Below are 22,291 nucleotides of genomic sequence, written 5' to 3' on the forward strand. Positions count from 1 at the left end.
AAATTGGCTTTTATGATGTCGCTGCTGAAATATGCAGTAAAACGGACCTTTAAAGAGTTTTATTGCCGATTTGCGAGCTTAAGACTGTTTAACCCACTTGCGGGTCCTCTCTGGTACCCGTGGGATTTTCTTATACATTTCCCATTTAAAGGTGTGAGTCCCTGCGGAATTGTAGCAACTGAATAGCAATTTGCAATTTTAGCAATTGTAACTTTTTGGGTAGTCTCCCCCCCCCTAGAATTTTAAAGGTGTGGCTTATTTGTGGGTGCAGCTTATATTCAGGCCAATACAGTATTTACTACAAAGAATGGAGGTAGATGGAGGTAGAAACTGTCTCTGGAGCCTTGTTACACTGCCGTTTCTACGGGGATATAAGCTCAGTATTTATTACCCCTGCTATGCAAAAATCTCCAAATGAATCCGAACTTCAATGTCTAAAATCCCTGGTAGAGGACCAGGATCCTGAGATCACGTGAAGGGTAGCCAAATTCTATGCGATTGCCATAAAACTTAGGGAACAAGCTGCGCTATCATAATGATTAAGGCCTTAAATGATAATTTTAGGTTATATTTTAGTGACTAAGTTTTAATTTATATATTTTTTAACTGTTGCTTTATCTGTTTTGTCCCTGTTACACCTAATTGCAAATTCAAATGTATCCCTATCGTGTTTTATGACTTCCTTGATATTGTATGTGAGCTGGAACTGGCCTGGGACCGAAATAATAAACTCATTCATACGGTACTCACTACAAAGAAAGTCCCGGCTTGTTCGATGGCGTTTATTCCCAGCCTGGTATGCCCAGGCCTGCCGTCAGGTTCGGAGCAAAACGCATCAGGTATTTTGGCCCACAGTCAACTCAGCTCAATCTCTGGCAGCTCTCGGCTATGGCAAGGCTCCCAGACCGCTTGGGCTGTTGTCCTGTGTTTGCTTCCTAAAGGGTTTCAAAGATCAAGAGCGCTTGGAGCGTTTGCTCGCCATCTACCTGCTTTTCCCCGAGGGTGTCATCACCCAGAAACTCCCAGGGCAGGGTGTTCCTGAATGCGCCAAACAGCAGCAAAGATGAATGCGCCAGGCATTTAGACAATGCCTGCATTCCACAGGACCTTCCCCGAGCATTTGGCATTTCAGACTATGCTCAGTTTCCTTCACGGCTGGGTCACAACACACGCCGCTGCGGGAAACAGTGCGCGCGGCTGCCACTTTTGTGAAGTGATGTAAACAAAAATCTGCCCTTTTCCACTTATGGGGTATCCAAGAGCCCATATAGAGTCCTTACATAGGTTCCCTATTGGTAGGAGAAAGTAACAGGCCAACCAGAGAATATTGAGAAGCAAAGCAGCTAGTAAGCCTGATCTTTATTGATCTGTTGCAACAGGGTCCTCACTCACCACACGCAGGAGGGGGGGAGGAACCCAGAACAATGGTGTGCAAGCCCTTATATAGAAATTTTAAATTCCCTGCCCTGGAGCTGAAGACCACCCCTCCATACATCATACATACATCACAGAAAAGGCGGTCTACAGCAGAAATCTGAGTGTGTTGTTTATCTCCTCTGACAGGTTACCTGTTAATGCTCACTTGATTGGATACCCTGGGGAGCCTGGCCAGTCTTTTGTAATGATAAATATTTAGTTCCTGAGCCAGGTCACAGGCTCACCCTATTCAAACAGAGACATACCCTTAAGCCAGGATTTGTGAAGGAAAAGACAATGGGGAGGCTTTTCCATTTTCCTTTGACCTTGCAGAGAAATCATTTGGTCAGTTTGGTAATCAAAAACAGTCACAGGTCGGTCTTCCTGTGTCATGTGCCGATCTATGTACGTGCTTGGTTGGTACATTTATGAACATTTATTATATATCTAAGACCTTAAAATTCTTATCACAGAAGCAAGCTCCCCCCTCCAGTGCTATTGCTTTTGTATTGGGCTAATGCACAACTGCACCTTAGGCTCCCAGGAACATCAGAAGAGCTGGCTGGATCAGAACAAGGGCCCATCTAATTCAGCATCCTGCTTCGTCTCCACCTCCCATTTGGCCTCCTTGCCTTTCACCCCACCAGATCCCACCAACACTGATGGAATCGCCACCACTCGCAGCAAGCCAAGTCCTCTGGGCGACAGTTAAACCATGTGAGAAAATTCAGGGCTTCATTCATCCCCGCAGTATACTCCAGAGAAGCAGGCTGTTCTCTCTGACCTGCATCCCCATTCCTTCCAAAGAGGATGGACTTCTCTCTCTCCTGACTGGGCCAGGAGAGCAAGGGCAGCGTTCCAGAAAAAGCAGACAGACAAAAATCTTCCTCCCTCTCTCATAACACGTCCAGTGCCGATGCTGAATGTTGGACGACTGGGGAAAGAAAAAAGTATTTCTTCATGCAGTGCATACTTAAACTATGGAACTGACCCCCACAGGGGGCAGTGATGGCGACCAATTTGGGTGTGTTATACGACTTTAGGGTCTCAAATATATAAGTTAAATATTGATAAATTTACAAGGCAAACACATATGTAAGTACAGTGGTACCTCGGGTTAAGTACTTAATTTGTTCCGGAGGTCCGTTCTTAACCTGGAACTGTTCTTAACCTGAAGCACCACTTTAGCTAATGGGGCCCCCTGCTGCCGCCGCGCCGCCGGAGCCCAATTTCTGTTCTTATCCTGAAGCAAAGTTCTTAACCTGGAGCACTATTTCTGGGTTAGCGGAGTCTGTAACCTGAAGCGTATGTAACCTGAAGTGTATGTAACCCGAGTTACCACTGTACACAAGTATATAAACCACGTGTATGAAATAGTACAGAAGAGCAATCCTGAAACTATTTTGACTCTCCCAAATTGACCTCAAATGTTTCTCTGCACGGAGGAAGGAAATAGGAAAGCCTCCCCAGTGTCATATTTACCATCGCAAAAGAATGGCCGGGCTGCCTAAGTAAAGCAATCACTGGCCATTGTCAGGTATCCTAGCAGACAGGATTTCTGTTGTCGACCGCCTCCTCCTGTGATGTTGTTAGGAGCTCGTCCTACACTCGAGTAGGACTCTGGCAGAGACACATGCCCAACTGGCATGTTCTCTCCCTCCTGGTCGATCGTTCGGGAGCTTCAAAATCTTTATTCAGCCCGAACATCACAGCGACCGATGCCATCAGATGTCGGCACACTTAGGGATCCGCAGAGTCTTTGCAGCTTGCGTAACAGACCTCAGAAACTCAGCATTTTGGCTAATCTACTTTATTTACATATAAACACACACGGAGCACTGCAACATGGCTCCCTCTCTCTCTAGCATCAGACAGCAAAGAGAAAAAGAACAAAGGACAATAGTCCCACTTCATAGTAACACAAACATCCTGTCTCCGTCACTTCCCACTTTGTGGAGCCAAAACATGCACCGTCGTGTGAAAGACAACAATCCCATGACTGCAATCACGGAGCAGGAATTCTAACAGTATGTATGATATGATGCTCTTCTGGCTTGTCAACATCCTTCTTAAATTGTGGTACCCAGAACTGGATGCAGCGTTCCAGGTGTGGTCTGACCACGGCAGCATAGAGTGGATTAAAAGAGGATTATTAGACAAATGCACAGAGGAGAGGGTTATCCGTGGCTATTAACCATGATGGCTCTGCTCTGTCTCCACGGTTGGAGTCAGTATTGCTCCCATATACCAGTTTCTGGAAATCTCAGGAGGGGAGATGGCTCCTGTGTTCAGGTCCTGTTTGTGAGTTTCTCACAGGCAGAGTCTGGTTGGACACCGAAAGAACAGGAAACTGGATGGACCCTGGCCTGATCCAGCAGGACTCTTCTGATCATAGCTCTCAACTTTCCCCTTTTCTTGCGAGGAATCCTATTCGGAATAAGGGAATTCCCCTTTAAAAAAGGGAAACGTTGACAGCTATGCTTCTGATGTCTTTATGAGTTCTTGTAGCAATCAGCAGATACAGCACATGGTTGATTTAAGCACTGATCACAGCAAAAGGAGCCACCGGCAACTGGTTGCTCTGGCAAGCGGTCAGAATCCTGCTCAGATTCTAACATAAGCTGGCGATGTTCAGGGTATTTATTCCAAAGGGATGAATCACCGAGCTGTGAGAAAGAAGATGAAAACACAAGTCACTGGCGCTTTCATCTAGATTTTAAAAAAAAAAAAAAAGAAGAAGAAAGAACACATTTTTTTAAAGAGATTCTTTTCAGCCCTTCACTGGATATTCAGGAAATTGCTGCACCTTCCAGAGTATTAATCACACACTGATGGGGTGCCAAAGATGTGAGGCAGGAATGCTGAGCAAACCAACCCGAGCTGAGGAATTCTGGAACGGGTTTGTAGGGGAAAGGGAAGAGGAAAGTCTGGGAGGATTAAACTCTCCTGCTCCTTCCAGCTGGGATCAGTTCCCCTCTCCAGAGGGAACCAACCTACTGAAGGCCATTAATCATTATGGCCTGACGCATCTCCCAGTCCTCAAGTCTAGAGTGAGGGAGATAAGACTGTCTTCTACCTCCCCAGATGTCTTCAGGGCCATTCAGTTGCCCTGTCACAATCTACAGGCTGCCAGCTTCCTTCTGAGCTTTCCAATGGATATATATATATATATATATATATATATATATATATATATACTGTATTTTTTGCTCTATAAGACTCACTTTTTCCCTTCTAAAAAGTAAGGGGAAATGTGTGTGCTTCTTATGGAGCGAATGCAGGCTGCACAGCTATCACAGAAGCCAGAACAGCAAGAGGGATTGCTGCTTTCACTGTGCAGCGATCCCTCTTGCTGTTCTGGCTTCTGAGATTCAGAATTTTTTTTTCCTTGTTTTCCTCCTCCAAAAACTGGTCTGGTGCGTCTTTATAGAGCGAAAAATACGGTATTTATTTATTTATTTATTTATTTATTTGTTTATTTTTTATTTTTTGACTCAAGAAAATCACCATTTTATAGTTCAAATCAGGGAAAATAAATACAGTAAACGGACAAAAGTACAAAGAACATGCATTTCACGGGGAAAGGAAAGGAAGCCACGATCGGAGGTGGTAACAACGAAACTGACCAATCACCGTGCTAGATTCCAACTCCTACTTCACACATTAAACGCTCACTTCTGTCCAAGACTCAGGAAACACCGTGACAGGAAATGAGGCCGCCATTGGGGTGGCAACAGAACTGACAACTCACCATGCTAGAGAAGAAACTATTAAAAAAAAAGTTTCTTCTCCCGTTAGATTCATAACACTGGAGCCTTGTTCTCTGGCTTCCAAAGGCTAAACTACAGGTAACATTGCTGTTTGCTATTAGCATCCAATCAGGATTCGGACATCTGTGAAAGACAGAGAAGGCTGCTGCTGCTGTTTTTAAACCCTCTCCTCCTGTCTGAGGCACCCCGGAAACTTCTATTTAACAAAGAATGCTGTAGCACGATTGAGTGAGGTCTTGTCACCATATAACACCTGTGCTCAGAGGTCAAGAAGAATCCTGAGAACTAGTCTGTTAAGGGCAGTGTTTTTTTCTGGGGGTACACAGGGGTACACATACGCCTAAACAATGGATATATATTTAAAATCTCAGCAGCATCACCCTCCAGCTGGATGCAGACAGAGGCCCCATGGGTGGAAATACAGGACAAACTGCATCCTGTATTGAATCAATACAGGACGTAGGATTTTACACTGAAATACTGGACGGTTCTGTATTACTTAGGATCAGTGGCAACGCTATGTAACTGTTGCCCTCTCTTAACTCTGTGGACTTCGTCTGCACACCTCTGCTTGCTTGATCACTGGATAAGGAGGGCAGTCAGCAATGTTAGAATGGGTCCAAAACCTATGGAATATGCAGGAAAGGCGAAACTTACCAGGAGAATAAGAAATGAAGATAACAAACCTTTTTTTTAATAAAAGAATGGAAATGGTTTGTTGAATATTTACAAAGCAAATATTTACAGATAAATTGCAGACAGATAAAAACATTAGCAGGATTATTGTAATAACCTGCAGTTTCGTAAGTGTGTATCCAATGAGAATAGGGATGTCCTAAGGAAAAGTGAGATGCTGTTTTGCAGGGATTAGCCAAGTCTACAAAGCATTTTTACAGGGGAGTAATAAATTTACACACATTCACTTAAAACACACCCTTGCCACGCACATGCACACAAACACAAGCACAGCATATTCAAGTACTTTCTTTCTTTCTAAAGACAGATAAAGTAGACTCACTTAGAGTCAGTTCCAGCAGGGCAATGCAAGAAAGCATCCGATTTTGATTATTTATACATCATTCTTAAAGGCACCACCAGCAGAAACAGGAATGAAAGTCAGAGGAAAACAATATTAAAATGCAAGGAACAGAATCAGCACAATAGCCTAAGCTGGCCTCCCCAACCCGAGATTGTCCAGTAGTTTTGGACTACAACTCCCATCAGCCCCCTACCATCCTGACCATGTTGCCTGAGGCTGATGGGAGTTGTAGTCCAAAGCGTCTGGAGGGCCTCAGTTAAAGGAGATTGGCTTGAGCAAATCAAAAGGCCTGTGCCTTTGAGTGGAAATGGCATCCGAGTTGGCACCAGGCAATCTTCCCTGGGAAAAGCATTCCCAAGTCAGGGTGCTACAACAGATAAGGCCCCGTCACAAGTAGGGATGGGGGGAGAGAAATTCAATTCAGTGGTAAGACAAACTTATCAAACACACATTTTTCCAAAACAAATAGCAAACGAAAACACCGCCATCCTTCAAAATTGGCACTTCTCCAAATTTTGAAATTCAGTTCTCCAGCCAAGTAAGTAATGTGTATTTTAAAAGCCTTGGCTAGAGTAAAGCCTGCATATTAATACATATACTCTGGTTAAGTACTTAATTCGTTCCGGAGGTCTGTTCTTAACTTGACTGTTCTTAACCTGAAGCACCACTTTAGCTAATGGGGCTTTCCGATGCTGCTGCGCCACCGGAGCACAATTTCTGTTCTCATCCTGAAGCAAAGTTCTTAACCCGAGGTACTATTTCTGGGTTAGCGGAGTCTGTAACCTGAAGCGTATGTAACCTGAAGCGTATGTAACCCGAGGTACCACTGTACTAATGAAAACAGCATACAAAAGTTATATGTGGTGGGAAAATATGTACATTAGGCAAAACTACATACAAAAATGTGTATAATGGAGAAATTTGCATTAAAATGCTGATGCAGAACAAACTGATGCAGGAATGTGTAGAACTGAGCTCGAAATTGAAAAATAAGAAAGTGAAAGTGTGTAGATTTACTCATCTGTAAACCACACGCCATATGCATCCCTCCTCATCCCAAACTATTGCGGCGGGAGGGGGGGCTGCAGAAAGGTTTTGAAGTCAAGTCTCTACCTGCAAGACTGATACCTCCTACAGGTCAGATCCATCTGTTCCCAACTCTTTAATGGTCCTTAATGGTACCCCAAATCGACCACCTTGGGGTCTGCCTTACCTTACCTTACCTCATGGTAGAGAGCATGCAGTTAGCAAGAGTCATAACCATGCAGTGATCCTCCATCACGGCTGAAAAATGGCTCCATAAATAACACGGTCAAATATTTTAACAGCCCTTCACTAGATTAATGTACTATTGCCTTGAAATGACAACTTGAGTTTAAAATAATAGAGTGCGTGGGGGGGGGGAGAATGCAGCTTACTTTGGGCCAAGTCAAATACCATCTGGCTCAACAACTCCCTAAATATTTGAAGCCACACCCCGGACTAGAAAAATGGGGTGGAGGGGAGGAGGAGGAGAGCAAAAGCTGGTTTTCAGCCACAATATATAGAGCTCCTGATTAATTCTGAGTCACGGAGGAATCTTGGAATCCTGGTCTCTTTCTCGTGAAACGCAATCCTCAATGAAGGCCTTCTCGGTGGTGGCGCCTGCCCTGTGGAACGCCCTCCCATCAGATGTCAAGGAAATAAGCAACTACAATGGTACCTCAGGTTAAGTACTTAACTCGTTCCGGAGGTCTGTTCTTAACCTGAAACTGTTCTTAACCTGAAGCACCACTTTAGCTAATGGGGCCTCCTGCTGCTGCCACGCTGCCGGAACACGATTTCTGTTCTCATCCTGAAGCAAAGTTCTTAACCTGAAGCACTACTTCTGGGTTTGCGGAGTCTGTAACCTGAAGCATATGTAACCCGAGGTACCACTGTATCTTACTTTTAAAAGACATCTGAAGGCAGCCCCGTTTAGGGAAGTTTAGGGAATGTTTCGTGTTGTATTGTGTCTTTAACATTTGGTTGAGAGTCACCCAGAGTGGCTGGGGAAACCCAGCCAGATGGGCAGGGTATAAATAAATTATTATTATTATTATTATTATTATTATTATTATTATTATTATCATCATCTTACTACATCTGAGAGATTACAGAAGGGATAGAAAGAGCCACCAGCCATTACAGAAGGGAAACTGAGGATCTTCTAGTCCAAACTCTTGAATGCAGGATTAAGCAGCTGTCCCACACAGGGATCGAACCTGCAGCCTTGGCATTATGAGTACCACGCTCTAACCAACTGAGCAATGCCAGAGCTAGGCCTAAGAGCTTCTGCATTCCCAGTGGGATTTTGGATTTAGAAGACCTTGCCCTGAGGACTAAACTCAAAAGTTGCTCCTTAGCTCTTGAAAGGTGGGTTAGGGAGGGAGGAGGAAAGGCAGGCAAAACTAAATTTTTCTTCACATGGCACATACAGTGGTACCTCGGGTTAAGTATGTACTTAATTCGTTCCAGAGCTCTGTACTTAACCTGAAACTGTTCTTAACTTGAAGCACCACTTTAGCTAATGGGGCTTTCCGCTGCTGCTGCGCCGCCGGAGCACAATTTCTGTTCTCATCCTGAAGCAAAGTTCTTAACCCGAGGTACTATTTCTGGGTTAGCAGAGTCTGTAACCTGAAGCGTCTGTAACCCGAGGTACCACTGTATAATGAAGGCGTCAGGCAAACTTCCCTAGGATTCTGGATGAGCCATTGGTCTGATCCAGCAAACCTCTTCTGTTGTTCCTGTGACAGCAAGGACCCTGCCTTGGAAGATACAATCCCAGATCTCAGTGTGTATCCTGCTCATAGCTGTCAACTTTCAGATTTGAAAATAAGGAATCAGCAGCCTCGAAAATAAGGGATCAGCAGCCTCACCTGTCCCGGGGACAGTCTACAGGATATCTAACAATCCGGGATAGCAGCAGGATGCAGTGGGAAACGGCGCTGGAATAAGGGAATTTCCCGCCAAAAAAAAGGGAAGGTTGAAAGCTATGATCCTGCCACCCACAGCCCCAACAACCAGGTCCAAAGTCCCTGCCATATCTGTTTTTGGTTTTTCCCAAAGTCACCAATCAGCCCAAGATGGAGAGTGGTTATCAGGCTCCTCCCGCCTGTCAACTTAGCGCACCAAAATATTTATCTGCTCGCTACAGTCAAAGCACGAGGAGTTGGCATTGAGCTCAAAGAGCAAGCCCTCCTCAAAAGAGATCCCGGCAACTTGCCCACAACGTTGCTTTTATTTTATTTTTTTATAATTTTTTTTATTCATTTTTCTTTTTCATTCATTACATACATCTCAAATTCTTAACGTTTACTACGTATTCCTCCCTCCCTCCCCTCCTAGGCTTCCCCCAACTCCCGCTTTCTGTTTTGTTTCTCCTTTCACCCACTTTGCTACCTCCTGACAGAAAAAGTTACTGATAACATAACCTCAAACCTAAAAACATAGAAGTAAAATTAAGCACACCGTAATCTTGCTCTATCTTCTACACGCTTTTCTAATACAGATAGTGTGAATGTTTAGTTAAATAATAATAATAATAAAATTTTATTTATATCCCGGCCTCTCCAGCCGAAGCCGGGCTCAGAGTGGCTAACAACAGTAAGATGATAAAACATTCTAAAATCATTTCATTATAAAATTAATTCAAAACAGATTAATGGCAATCCACACAACGTTGCTTTTAATTACGCTTTCCTTTCTGGGAAGGAAACCTTCCCAGCAATTATCAATGCTTCCTAAACTCATGACGGGACTAACCGCCCAGGAATCCCCAGCAAAAGTCCCAGAGAATACAATTGGGGTAACAGAAGCAGTGCTGTTTTGCCCAAGAAACAAACACTATGGATAAAGCCCTTGTCAAACTGGGAAGGGCCATGTCCTAGCGGTCATAGAATCATAGGATTGTAGAATTAGGAGGGATCACTCAAGTCCAACCCCCTGAAAGGCAGCAATATTCAGCTGTCCCATGCGGGGATCGAACCTGCAACCTTGGCGTTATCGGCACCATGCTCTAACCAACTGAGCTATCCGGGCAGAACATCCGTCTTGCAGGCAGAAGGTCCCCTAAGCTAAGTTATACGAAAATCCAGCACTGCTCAAGCAGTTCCCCCAAATTCAGCTGGAAACCCAACTTCGATTTGCTCCTGGCAAACAGCTGAAAGCCTGCAAATTTTGATAATGAACCTGATTTGCAATGGTGGTTGAATAATTTTGATGGCAAGCGTATCTGAGTTTCTAGCACTGCTTGTAGGGCTCTGTTGAATGGCCTTCTGGTGTGTGGAAAGGCGACACAAGCAGCCCTGGATGATGCAGGTGACTCAGGTGCTGTGGGACATGCAGGGGCAGCCCAACTGCGCCCTCGGATTCACTCCAAGACCCGTCCAACGAGAAGCACACGTTCGCAAGTCTCTCCCGCTCCCGTCTCTAGCGAAACGCAACCCCATCCCTGCCAAGCCGCTCCCGGGAGGCCCCCAGCGGCGCTCGAGACGTCTTCCCGGGATTTACGACTGACTAAACTCGTTGATCAACAGGTGGTCCTCCTCGGCGGGGTTTAGGCAGGGCTAAAAATAAGGCAAAGGTAAACGCAGCTCCGTGGGCCCGCAGGTGTTTGCCTCCACACCAAGCCGTCGGTGGCTCCAGCCTTGGAGAAAAGTCGGCCGACCTGAGTCCGGCCGACCGGACGGATACTGCAAGAGGAATAAGGATTTTTAGGGGCATTATGGTGGTGCAAAAGAAACACATCTGCCCCCAAAAGTCCCTCATTTTCCCTGCGTTGAAGAGCAATGGTGGTGCTGGGTAAATAAGTTTATGTTTCACACTCGTACAAAGAGCTCCGAGTGCCAGGCGAGGTTACGATACGATACGATAATCTTTATCATTGTCCCATACAGAACGACGAAACTGAAAAAATCTACATCAGACATTCAAAAACCAGCTATCCCAGCCTGGTTAACCCCCTAAAAACTCTGATACCCCATAATTAAATACATAATTAAAAATTCTCTGTCCTCCCACCTTTTCTCTGCACAACCACCTTGTGAGGTAGGCTGAGAGAGAGAGAGTAACGGGCCTACGATGACGCAATGAGCTTCATGGCTGAAAGGGAGTTTGCGCCTGGGTCTCCCAAGCTCTCGTCCAACTTCCTGACCAACCGCTACACCACAAAGTGAATCTTGGCAGTTCACACTAACCATGTATATATTCTTAAGTTGTGGGTTTTCGGCAAGGTCCCTAATAAATAAATCGTTGAGATCCAGTGTTAGAAGACCCCTTTAAATTAATGGACATGACTAAGGCTGTGAACAAGCCAGATGTTTAAAGCACATCCCCTTCTCAAAAAAAAATCCCAGAAACTGTAGTTTAAGGGTGCTGGGAGTTGTAGCACAGTGAGGGGGTAAACTACAGTTCCCAAAAATGGGCTAGGGAGTCATGGTATGTAAACAGCCTTAGGTCCATTCATTTCACTGCATCTAACTGAGTGGGGATATACAGCCCTACGTCACACAGCGGAAAGTCAGGCAGACCACGACAGTTTGAACATAACAGGCAAGCATTGAGCCAGAGTCCATTCACACGTTGCTGTCATAAACCCGGGTTTTCATACCAAGGCAATGTTGGCTCCCAAGTTTTTGGGCGGCCTTGGGTGAGAGAGTAAGTGCTTCCCTTAGTTCCATCATTGCCAACTGCTGAGGCTCCTCTGCCTCGATACCAGACAAAGCCAATGAGCAAGCAGGCAATGGCAGCCGCTCCTCTGCCTTTCTCACTGCTGGAATTGGCTCAATTATCCCCTCCAGGGGCAGGTAAACAGGCAAGCCGCAATGGTGAAAAGGAGGGGGAAAGTTTGTTGTCCGGGAGGAGGGGGCTATTGGGGTGCGAGGCCTCAGGACATGCCCCAGCATGCCGACCTATGACCCTGACCCTGTGCGCCAAACAGACATTGAACAGAGAGCCAAAGCAAATGCCGATTCTCAAGGCAGGTCCGCTATGCCACACAGAATTATTTGGATACAATTCTATACGCACTGCGGGTCCCTATTTAACATATACAACCAGCATTAAGAGAGGAGGGATGGGCAAATTCGCCAGTTTTGGTTTCCCTCAGTTTTTCGTTTTTCCAGTCTTCAGTTTTCCACCTTTTCACATCGGTTTGTGATTTATTTTTTTAAGTCCTCGTGAAAATTTGACAGCATCGGAGTGCAAATTTCTCCTAATAGACGCGTTTGCATGCATTTTGCCTAATATGCTTTTCTTTATTTTTTTTGCAAAGTGGTTTCCCCAAATATAATGCATTTTCTTGCAGGGTATTTTCACTAATGTATGCATATTTATGCACAGTTTACCCTGGTGTATGTATTTCTGCAGCCCTTCCTTGGCTGGAGGACTGCATTGCAGAGAACTGTGGATTTTGAAGGACGGATCTGTGTTTTGGTTCTCACATTGATTCAGAAAGTACCAGTTAGGAGAGTCTGCCTCCATATGGGAACCGATTCTAATTTCTCCTACATCCAATATGGCAACATACTTGTAATGTATGTCAAAGAACAAACACATTTGTACATGTTTTACAAGCAATTTAACACATAGAGGTGAGCCTTATTGCTGGCTGTGTATGTACAATTCCTTGCTACATTCATCACACACGTTTTTAGATGTACACGCTGACAGAATTTGGGGTGCAGAGAAGCCCATCGCCCCCTACAGAGTCAGGTTTCATCAGTCCAGCCTCCCACCTTCCCACAGGACGATTATGGCTCTCTCTCAAAACATGAAATCCTCGTCCAAAATCCATATCGGGTCCGTACCTTTCTTAGGCCAATCACACAGTCACAAAACAGCACACAAGCTTCTGAGTACCTCAGGACACTTCCTCAGGCTAGATGGTAAAGAAAACGAAGAGTTCTGGGGAACTCAGATGCCTTGGGGGCTATTTTTGAAGGCAACTCAGAAACTACAACTAAGCCAGAATGCGGCAGCTAGACTGGTGACAGGGAGTGGCCGCCGGGACCATATAACACGGATCCTAAAGGATCTTCACTGGCTCCCAGTATGTTTCCGAGCACAATTCAAAGTGTTGGTGCTGATCTTTAAAGCCCTAAACGGCCTCAGTCCTGTATAGCTGAAGGAGCGTCTCCACCCCCACCGTTCTGCCCGGACACTGAGGTCCAGCTCCGAGGGCCTTTTGGCGGTTCCCTCACTGCAAGAAGTGAAGTTACAGGGAACCAGGCAGAGGGCCTTCTCGGTAGTGGCACCCGCCCTGTGGAACGCCCTCCCACCAGATGTCAAAGGAAAAAACAACCACCAGACTTTTAGAAGACATCTGAAGGCTTTTAGGGAAGCTTTTAATATTTGATGAATTATTATGTTTTAATATTTTGCTGGAAGCCGCCCAGAGTGGCTGGGGAAACCCAGCCAGATGGGCAGGGTATAAATAAAAAATTATTATTATTATAACAAATGAGAAGCTATAGGGAACCAGGCTGAGGGCCTTCTTGGTAGTGGCGCCCGCCCTGTGGAATGCCCTCCCATCAGATGTGAAGGAGATTAATAACTACACAACTTTTAGAAGACATCTGAAAGCAGCTCTGTATCAGGACATTTTTGATGTTTGACGCTTTATTTTGTTTTTATATGTGCTGGAAGCCAAGAGTGGCCTGGGAAACCCAGCCAGATGGGCGGGTTGTTGTTGTGGTGGTTGTTGTTGCGGTTGTTGTTTTGTGATATTCTGGTTTGCCTAAGAAAGGTAAGGCCCCAATACGGATATGGGATTTTCCTTCTTTTCATGAAGAAGAGGAACATGAGCTAATTGGGTATTCTGCCCATAGACAGAGGCATAAATAGACAAAGGAACAGGCCACGGGACCCTAGGCCCCCTCCTACACCATGCTCTTTGCTTGGGGAGAGAGAATGGAGGTCTTGCTTGCCAAAACAAACCACAACCCAGCTGTCTGGAGCAAGAGCAGGATGATAATACAGTGGTACCTCAGGTTAAGAACTTAATTCGTTCTGGAGGTCCGTTCTTAACCTGAAACTGTTCTTAACCTGAAGCACCACTTTAGCTAATGGGGCCTCCTGCTGCCGCTGCACCGCCACTGCACGATTTCTGTTCTCATCCTGAAGCAAAGTTCTTAACCCAAGGTACTATTTCTGGGTTAGCGGAGTCTGTAACCTGAAGCGTCTGTAACCTGAAGCATCTGTAACCCGAGGTACCACTGTATTCTTCTACCAACGTCCCCCCCCCCCAGCAACTTCTCCCAGGGAACACAGAGAGGCGGCACTGAAGTCCTGGCAAAAGATAGCCGAGCAGGTAAGGCGAGAAGGCAGGTTTGCCTTGCCCCTCCTGCAGGAGATGTGCTCCGCCTACTGACGAGACTGCCGTCTGCCGTTGAGGCCAAATAACCGCTAAGAAGGGAAGCTGACGGGCAGCTTTGGGAGAGTCAAAAGGGGAGGACACAAAGAATGGCTGCTCCAGGGTCAAAAACGCATTCAAAGGATGATCCAGGGTTCTGTGGACCCGCCTGCTCATTTTCCATAATTCCTTTGCCTTACATTCTGTTGCAAGCAGAGGCATTCTTTTCCTCCCGTCAACTCTGCACCCCCACAAAAGAAAAAGCTCGTCCAACACGCTTTGGACACATCAGACACTTTCTCAGCTTGCTTCTAACAGATTCAGCAAAGCCACCGTTGCACAACCACACGGTTCCTTCACAAACCGTAACATATTTTAAAAGATTCCAGATGTCAAAAAGGCACACAGGGACTGGAAGCGGGGCATCTATGCAACGCTCGCAAAAACGTTTTGCAATGAGAACGCGCCAATCTTTTGGCAAAATCTACCTAATAAACACCATCCAAGGTCAGGGCCGGCCCACCTGTCTGTAAGACCAGGTAAGGCGACTGCAACAGGCGGCAGGATCCACAAGGACAGCAGATCCTGATGTAGATCTTTATTCCCACCCACCAATCCATGTTCCTGATGGAGATATTCACTCACCCCTTCTTCCCTGCTGGGGAGGGCCAGTGCCATTTTGTGGTTTGCCTCAGATGTCAAAATGTCTTGAGCAGACCCTGACCAGCGGGCACATGGGGAGGGGAGTGATCACAAAGCTATGAGACATTCCTGGCCCCTGCACAATGTTTTTAGGTGCCAGGCGAAAACATTTCGATTCACCTAGTCCTTTGGAGTTCAATTCTGAACTGGGGCACAGTTGAATATATTACAGTATTCTGTTTTAGGTTGGTTTCATTTTTCGTTTGAATCTATGTTGCATCTTTGTTTTCGTAATTCGCTCCAAGTTCATTTTCTGCAGAAAAGCAACTAATAAATCTAAAAAAAAATGCGTAATGAATTAAATCCCTGTATCGTTAATGGGGAAAGGCCTGATAGAAGCGTGTGGTTTTTTTAAACTGCTTTTCCTGTCACATGTTAATCTCGCAGCTGATTTCCTGTCCATGAGGACTGCTGGAGTTCTCAAGGAATTTCCCCCAGACAAACGGAGGGACATTTTTCAAATCACACGACCAGCGCTGGCCAAAAACATTTTGGCACCTGAAGCGAACCACAAAACGCCACCTTCCCACAAGAGAACGAGGGGTGAGTGATTATCTACATCAGGAATTTAGGTTGCTCGACTTGTGGATGATTTGGTGCTTTTGCACAACAAAACTGTTTCCACTCACCCCCCGAAAAGGAAAAACACTCCTGGATATATATATATTACAGTAAGGAAATTGGCAGGGAAACGCACTGAAAAAGTGTGGGGTAGCAGGGACTTGGTGCAACATTGTATAAACTCCCCATAAATAAATTAGAATGAATACCCAATAAACAGCGGAATTTGCACAAAGCAATCGAGGAACGCTCAAGAAACTGGCTGCCTGCAGGTGACCCAAGGCTGATTTGCAACGCCAGTTAAGATGCAGGTATTTTGTTAAGATACAGTATTTTGTAGAAACTCCATGCAAACCCTTTGCTCTCTGAGCCACTGCAAAACAGGGTTCCTTTGCAGACCAACGTGAGCTCCAGAAGAGGGACTTTGTGGGCCAGTTGGATAAAACGTAAGCTCATCTCGCCCCCAAAACCCCGACTCTGGAACCACCGCATCCAAAAGTTCACTTTTATTTCACAGAGCGCTCCCCTGGATTCTTTCCCCGCCTAGATTTCTCCCTTACGAGAGTTTCCCAACCCTGCTGACAAGCTGAGACGAGACGGCAAAATTTCCTGCCCTGTGCAGAAAGACACACACACACACCCATCTCCCCACCAACCAAGCGCAGATCTTACTCAGAGTCTGCTGACTCTCATTCACGGCCAGATAGCAAAGTCTTTGAAGGATCAGATTTACGCTTGTTATCAAGGGTGGGGTTAAGCTCTGGTAGGAATGAGCTGCAAGAGCCACAATCTGATGGGAACTTTGAACATCCAGATCACCCCAGTCTCTGCAGAACTCACTAGACCACAGTCCTGTGGCAGACCATGGAAGCAGCTTCACAGCGGTGGCTGCGCAGTAGCCCTCTGAATTTGGCTCTCCTGAAATCCTTCAAGGACCAGAACAACCCGCCTCTTCTTACTCCAGAGACAAATCTGCGCACCATGTGCTTTCTGACAGGCCCCATCCCAGCCTCTGCTGTTTTCCTTCCAATTTACCATCACCTGGGTGTAGCCCAGGGAGGGGGGCAGGGAGGGGCAGCTGCCCCCCCAAAAAAATCAGTAGAAATCCAATAAAAATACAGAGCAAACTGAGGTTCTGCTGCCCCTAACAAAAGGCCTGCCCCCCCCCGGCAACAAAAATCCTGGCTACACCCATGCTCTGCACCCGCAACTTTCTTCAAGAACACAGATTTGTAAGAAGTGCTTCACTGGATCAGATCAAGGAGTCATCCAGCCCAGTGGAATTCTCCCTCTGGGGGTAAACTGTGCCTATCCGTGGAGGTTCCATGCATTACTTTTAATTTACTGCTTTGCAGCAGCAGCTGCTGACACCTCAGCTGCCCTGTTTCTGTGCAATACTATTCACTATTATTTAAACCATATATTTTTTCCCGTCCTCCCTGCAAAGGTCACAATGCAGCACCATTTCACAAAAAAAAGACAAAGCATGCAAAAAAACCAACAACCCTAAAAACCCACGGATTACACCCAAAAGGCAAAACTGACAGCAGGAGTCTTGGCGGAACCAAGGTTCTCTGGAATAAAAAGCAAGGCATGCATGTTTGTTTTCCAGATGCGGCACCTGAGATTTCGGTGATGAACCCACCCACCTCAAAGCCTGCAAGGGAGGAGGGAGGTAAGTGAGATAGCTCAGTTTGTAGAGCATGAGACTCTTAACCTCAAGATCACGGGTTCGAGGCCCACGTGGGGCAAAAGATTCCTGTGCTGTAGGGGGTTGGACTGGATGACCCTTGTGGTCCCTTCCAACTCTACAATTCTATGATTCTACGGGTTTCTAAAATTATACACCACGTGGAGAAAGCAGAGAGAAGTTTTTCCGCCTCTCTCATAAAACGAGAGCTCCGCACCACCCAGTCCAGCTGATGGGCAGGCAAGAGTTAGTTCTTATTGTTATTATTAATGCAAAGTTGTCAACGTTTCCCTTTTCTTGCGAGGAATCCTATTCGGAATAAGGGGATTTCCCTTAATAAAATGGGAAACGTTGACAGCTATGTATTAATGTGTGAAACTCATTGACACAAGACGCAAAGGTTTTTGGAGGGGTGGAGGCCCATTCATGCCTCAATGGCTCCTCTTTGTGTTGGAAAAGCGGAACCTCCATACCTAAGTGCAGTCTATCTCTGAATCCCAGGTGGTCAGGGCTGTCAGCTTCAGGCATCCCATGGGGAGAAGGGCTGCATCCAGCCGGCCAGCCAGCAAGCGCCCTGGCTTAGGGACCCTCCAGCAACCCCCGATCCAGCAGGGTCTCCTCCCGAGATGTCCTTACGAAGCCCCCAAATGGAACTGTCTGAGCACGTACAAAGCAGGCTATGTCTGGCACCATAGCTGTCCTCCAGGAGGCTGGACGCGCTGTATTTTGCAAAGCAAAGCAGCCACGTGGAGACAGTCAAGCCATTGCGGGTGGGGGAGTCAGGCCAGCAGAGCCTGGGCTCCACGTGGGTCTTTTTGGGGTGGGGGGGGGCTTGGTTTCTGCATCCCCGTCCTTTAAAAATAAAATTAAAAAATGCTCCCGTGTCCCAACCCCGCCAAGCCACCTGCTTCCTGAGTTCCACATCTCGGGCAGAGCAAGGAGCCCAGCTCCGGGGGGGGGCGCCCCCCCACCCCACTCCTCTCTCTCTCTCTCCCTCCAGCCGAGCAGGCGGGCGCCAGTGTCTGCTGCGCGCTCCCGGGGGAACCCCGGTGCTCCGTCTGGCTGGCTGGCGGCTTCCGCCTCCCCCCCCCCCCATCTGACAAAAGCCCACCGGGGTGGGAGGGGGGAAAGGGGGCGGGGAGCTGCCGGGGGGGTCTCTCTCTCTCCCCCCCCCGCACTTCTGATTGCATAACACCAAGAGACAGGCAAGGGAGAGAGGGAAGGAAGGAAGGAGGGGGTGCCGCCCGCCCCCCCTCTTCCCCCCTCCCCAAATACACCTGCCGGCGTCCGGAGCCCAGGCGAGGATCCCCGCGCGGAGGAGGGACCCGGGGGAATCCCCAGAGGGGCTCCCCCGAGAGGACTCACCCGGCGGCGTTGCACAGGCGGGGGTGTCAGAAGAGATTCCGCCAGCGGGGTGGGGGGGGCACGGGGAATCTCCCGGCTGCCTGCCTGCCTGCCTGGGGCCGAGGCCGGGGAGGGGGAAGAGGCGACCGGGCGCCTCCTGGCGTGGCCGCCGCCCCTCCCTCCCTCCTTGGCTGCCTGGCTGCTTCTCCTCCCCGGCGAAAGCGTGACTCAGGCGGGTGGCGGGGGGGAGGGGGGTATTTTGGCCGGGACCCCCCCCAAAAAAAAATCTTACCGCGGCCGATCGCCCAAGAGGGAGTCTCCCCGAGTTGTCTGCCTGCCTGCCTGCCTGGCTGCCCCGCGGGGCAGCGACTCCTCTGCCCGCCCCGTCGGCGGAGACAGGGGGGTGTGGCCCGCCAGCCACGGGAAGGCTGGCCCAGGCAGGGAGAAGAGCTCTGGCTGTGGGGTGGTGGGGCGGGGTGGTGGCATATAAAGCCGGTGGGGGGGTCTTTGGAACTGGGGAAACAGCTGTCTGCTTTCTCTCCCCCCCAAAAGCGCCCCACATCTGGCCAGAGGTGTCTCTCTGCGCTGCCAGGGTGCCCCTTCTCTCTCTGCAGTTGGAGTGTTGGTGGGCACCCCGCGACCTCGCGCAACGGGGACCCTTCCTCGCCCATGCAAAGGCCTGGAGCTCACGCATTAAAGGAAAAAGAACGAGGAGGGGAGAAGAAAAGCTGCTCCCGTCTCCGCTTTGCAATATTCCCCTGCCGCTTTAAGAAGCAACAAGCAACCGCGCGGCCGGAGCGCAGAAACAGGCTCCCAGGCTTCGCCAAGCCGGCGCCCCTTGCAGACGTTGCCGACTGCAACTGAGCTGCCAAGCGGGACGCGGGGAGGGGACAGGCAAGCAGGTAAGGTCCCTGCCCGGACCAGCTTGCTTGCAGTCCAACATGCTCCGGAAGGGGATCGGGGTGCAGTATAGGAAGAAAGAGAGCAGAGGAGACTTTGCAGCACAGCCAGGGTTCTTGCGTTATCGTGCAGCTGCAGCAGGGAGAGAAGCAAACGAGTAGATGCAATTTTGAAATTGCCACCACGCCCACCCGCAGCTACACGGGGCTCCGGAGCTGGAGGAGAAGGGCCTCGCGGACGGTTCTGTAGGAACAGCAGCTGGAACCAGCGACCGCAGGCGCACTTGGATGTTTCCACACTTTATTCCTGCCTGGGGGAAAGGGCAAGAATGGCTGTTTGCCTCTTCTCCTCCACCACCTCCTGATCTCAAAACATATTACTTCTGAAGGACTGCTGCTGTTACCAGGAGTCGTTCACGCATATCTGCGCCTGTCTTAGGGACTAGAATCTTAACTTTTAAAGTGTGTGCCCAGGATGCTGTGTTTTGCACCTAGTTTCTGCACTTGCAGAATCGCTGCATAGGAACACAATCCTGCCTGTCATTGCAGGGGGTTGGACTAGATGACCCTCAGGATCCCTTCCAACTCTACAATTCTACTATCTTCTTACACCTGAGTTCAATTACATATTATATTTTGTATTAATTGTATTGCATTGTATCTAACAAAAATACTTCACTTCAGAGTAGACATTATGCGTTGTGTGTTGTGTGTTGCTTTATGTTACAAAAGTACTTCATTTTATTTATTAAAAAAAAAATGTTCTGCAGCCCCCAGCAGCTTGCCTGGAAGCTACGTAGCATAGGCTGATATTCCACCCCTATTATTATTCATTATTATGATTTATTAAATGTATCAAATGCCTATGTTTCTCAGCGACTCACGATAAAATCCTAGACATTTCAGGACTAGGTACGATCAGATAGAACAGGCTCACTGTACATGTTCAGAGGTACTCTCCTCTTTTTAAATATTGCATCTTATGGCATGACTCTAACACAAGTTCTGAGCCCCAGTGAGCTTTTTGCATACATTAGGCACTGCCTCCACGCCCATTGGCTGCAATTCTGTGATGTCATAGTGGCTTCCGCAATGAGGCAGGCCATCTGTACGGTCACAGAATGCGCCTGAACATTCCAACTGCTAGGGAGGAAAATCATCAGTGCAAAGGGACAAGGAACATCAGATAACATGTGCTGTTGTGGGTGGAAAATAATAAGAAGCTGCCTTGTACCAGCTCAGACCGTTGGTCCATCTAGTTCAGTACTGTCCACACTGACTGCCAGCAGCTCTCCAGGGTTTCAGATGGCATCTCTCCCTGCAGTGTGGAAATGTGAGCGACCACTGAGCATGATCTTTCCTCTGAAATAAGGCAAGTTGAATGTGAAAATACGTAGAAAAAACCCCAATACGTTAACTAATGCTTTCTACTTTGGGGGGAGGGAGGGGCAAAGAATTGCAAATTTGTTCTGACTATTCCCCAATTTCCAAAAGCTAGCATTTAATAACATTTAGGTAAAAAAGTAGCATTTAGTAACATTTAAGCAGCTCATCAGTGGGATATGCTAAAATACACAATTTAAAAACAAAACTTCCCCAAACTTCCCATAAACACAGTTTCTTACTGTTATCTTTTGAGCCAAACAGTTCCTTCCCATCAGCATTCAGGTCATTTGAAAGAACCATTCTGCCAGTTCAATTAGCAATAACTGCTTGTTTATCATCCGAGGTCACACTCCAAACAATCCCTGGGAATCGAAACCAAGGCGGAAACTTCTCGGTGGCTCGCATTACTTGGTTCAGTGTTATTGCTGCCGCTCACTTTTAATTTCCTTCGCAGAATGCGCCCTGGGAATCATTTATTGAGACAAATAAATAAACAGCAGGATGGATTTGCTGCCCTCCAATGGCCACACATGAGGTCTGATTTGCAAAAGAAAAAAGTTCTGTTGCAAAAAAGGGCGCTGCCTGAATTTCAACAGGTGTGGTTATTGTGGCCTTTGAGACAGACATGAAGAGTCACCTGCTGAACTTCTACCTGCTGTGCAGGAGGCTGACCAGAAGAAGAGGAATCGACCTTCACTGTCAGAGAACAATGCAAATCATTATAGCATCTTATGCACTAAGGAATTGGAATTTGCACCATAGGGCTTGCAACCAGTCTGAAACTGGTTGGCTTATTTACATTTGCGCCTGGCTGTTCCCTAATTGTAATCAAGGCAGTTGCCAGTTGCTGCTACCCCCCCCCCCACCCCACAACGTCTCACTCTTTTTTGTTCTGCAAATTCGGTTTCGCTTTCCGACAACCTGCAAGCACAGTTAAGTCTGGTGCTGCAAGAACGCCCTCTAGTGGCTCCAGGTGTTGTTGTTTTTCCTGGATGCTGCTCACCACTGTTGTGAATTGCGCCGTGATGCGCCTTTCATGAGGACTAGAACCTTCTCTTTCCATAATGCAAGGCGTTTAATTAGTATCGCCATTCCCAGTCTGGCAAAAGCACT

At 47.4% G+C, this 22,291-nt stretch overlaps 2 long non-coding RNA genes across 2 annotated transcripts in view; both read right to left on the minus strand.

Moving 5' to 3' along the window:
• LOC310749292 overlaps nt 1–19,263 on the minus strand; it is a 33,804-nt gene extending 14,541 nt beyond the window's left edge. Inside the window, exon 1 of the long non-coding RNA XR_014541533.1 lies at nt 19,186–19,263. This is a non-coding gene — a long non-coding RNA (uncharacterized lncRNA). The remainder of the gene's footprint in view (nt 1–19,185) is intronic.
• Nucleotides 9,301–15,316, minus strand: LOC310749293. The gene is made up of 2 exons (XR_014541534.1): nt 14,188–15,316; nt 9,301–13,972 (listed from the first exon to the last, which is right to left on the minus strand). It is a non-coding gene; the product is annotated as an uncharacterized lncRNA (long non-coding RNA).
• Nucleotides 19,264–22,291: the final 3,028 nt, after the last annotated feature.

This window comes from Podarcis filfolensis (assembly GCF_964270895.1).
Source record: "Podarcis filfolensis genome assembly, chromosome: 14".
Lineage (NCBI taxonomy): Eukaryota > Metazoa > Chordata > Lepidosauria > Squamata > Lacertidae > Podarcis > Podarcis filfolensis.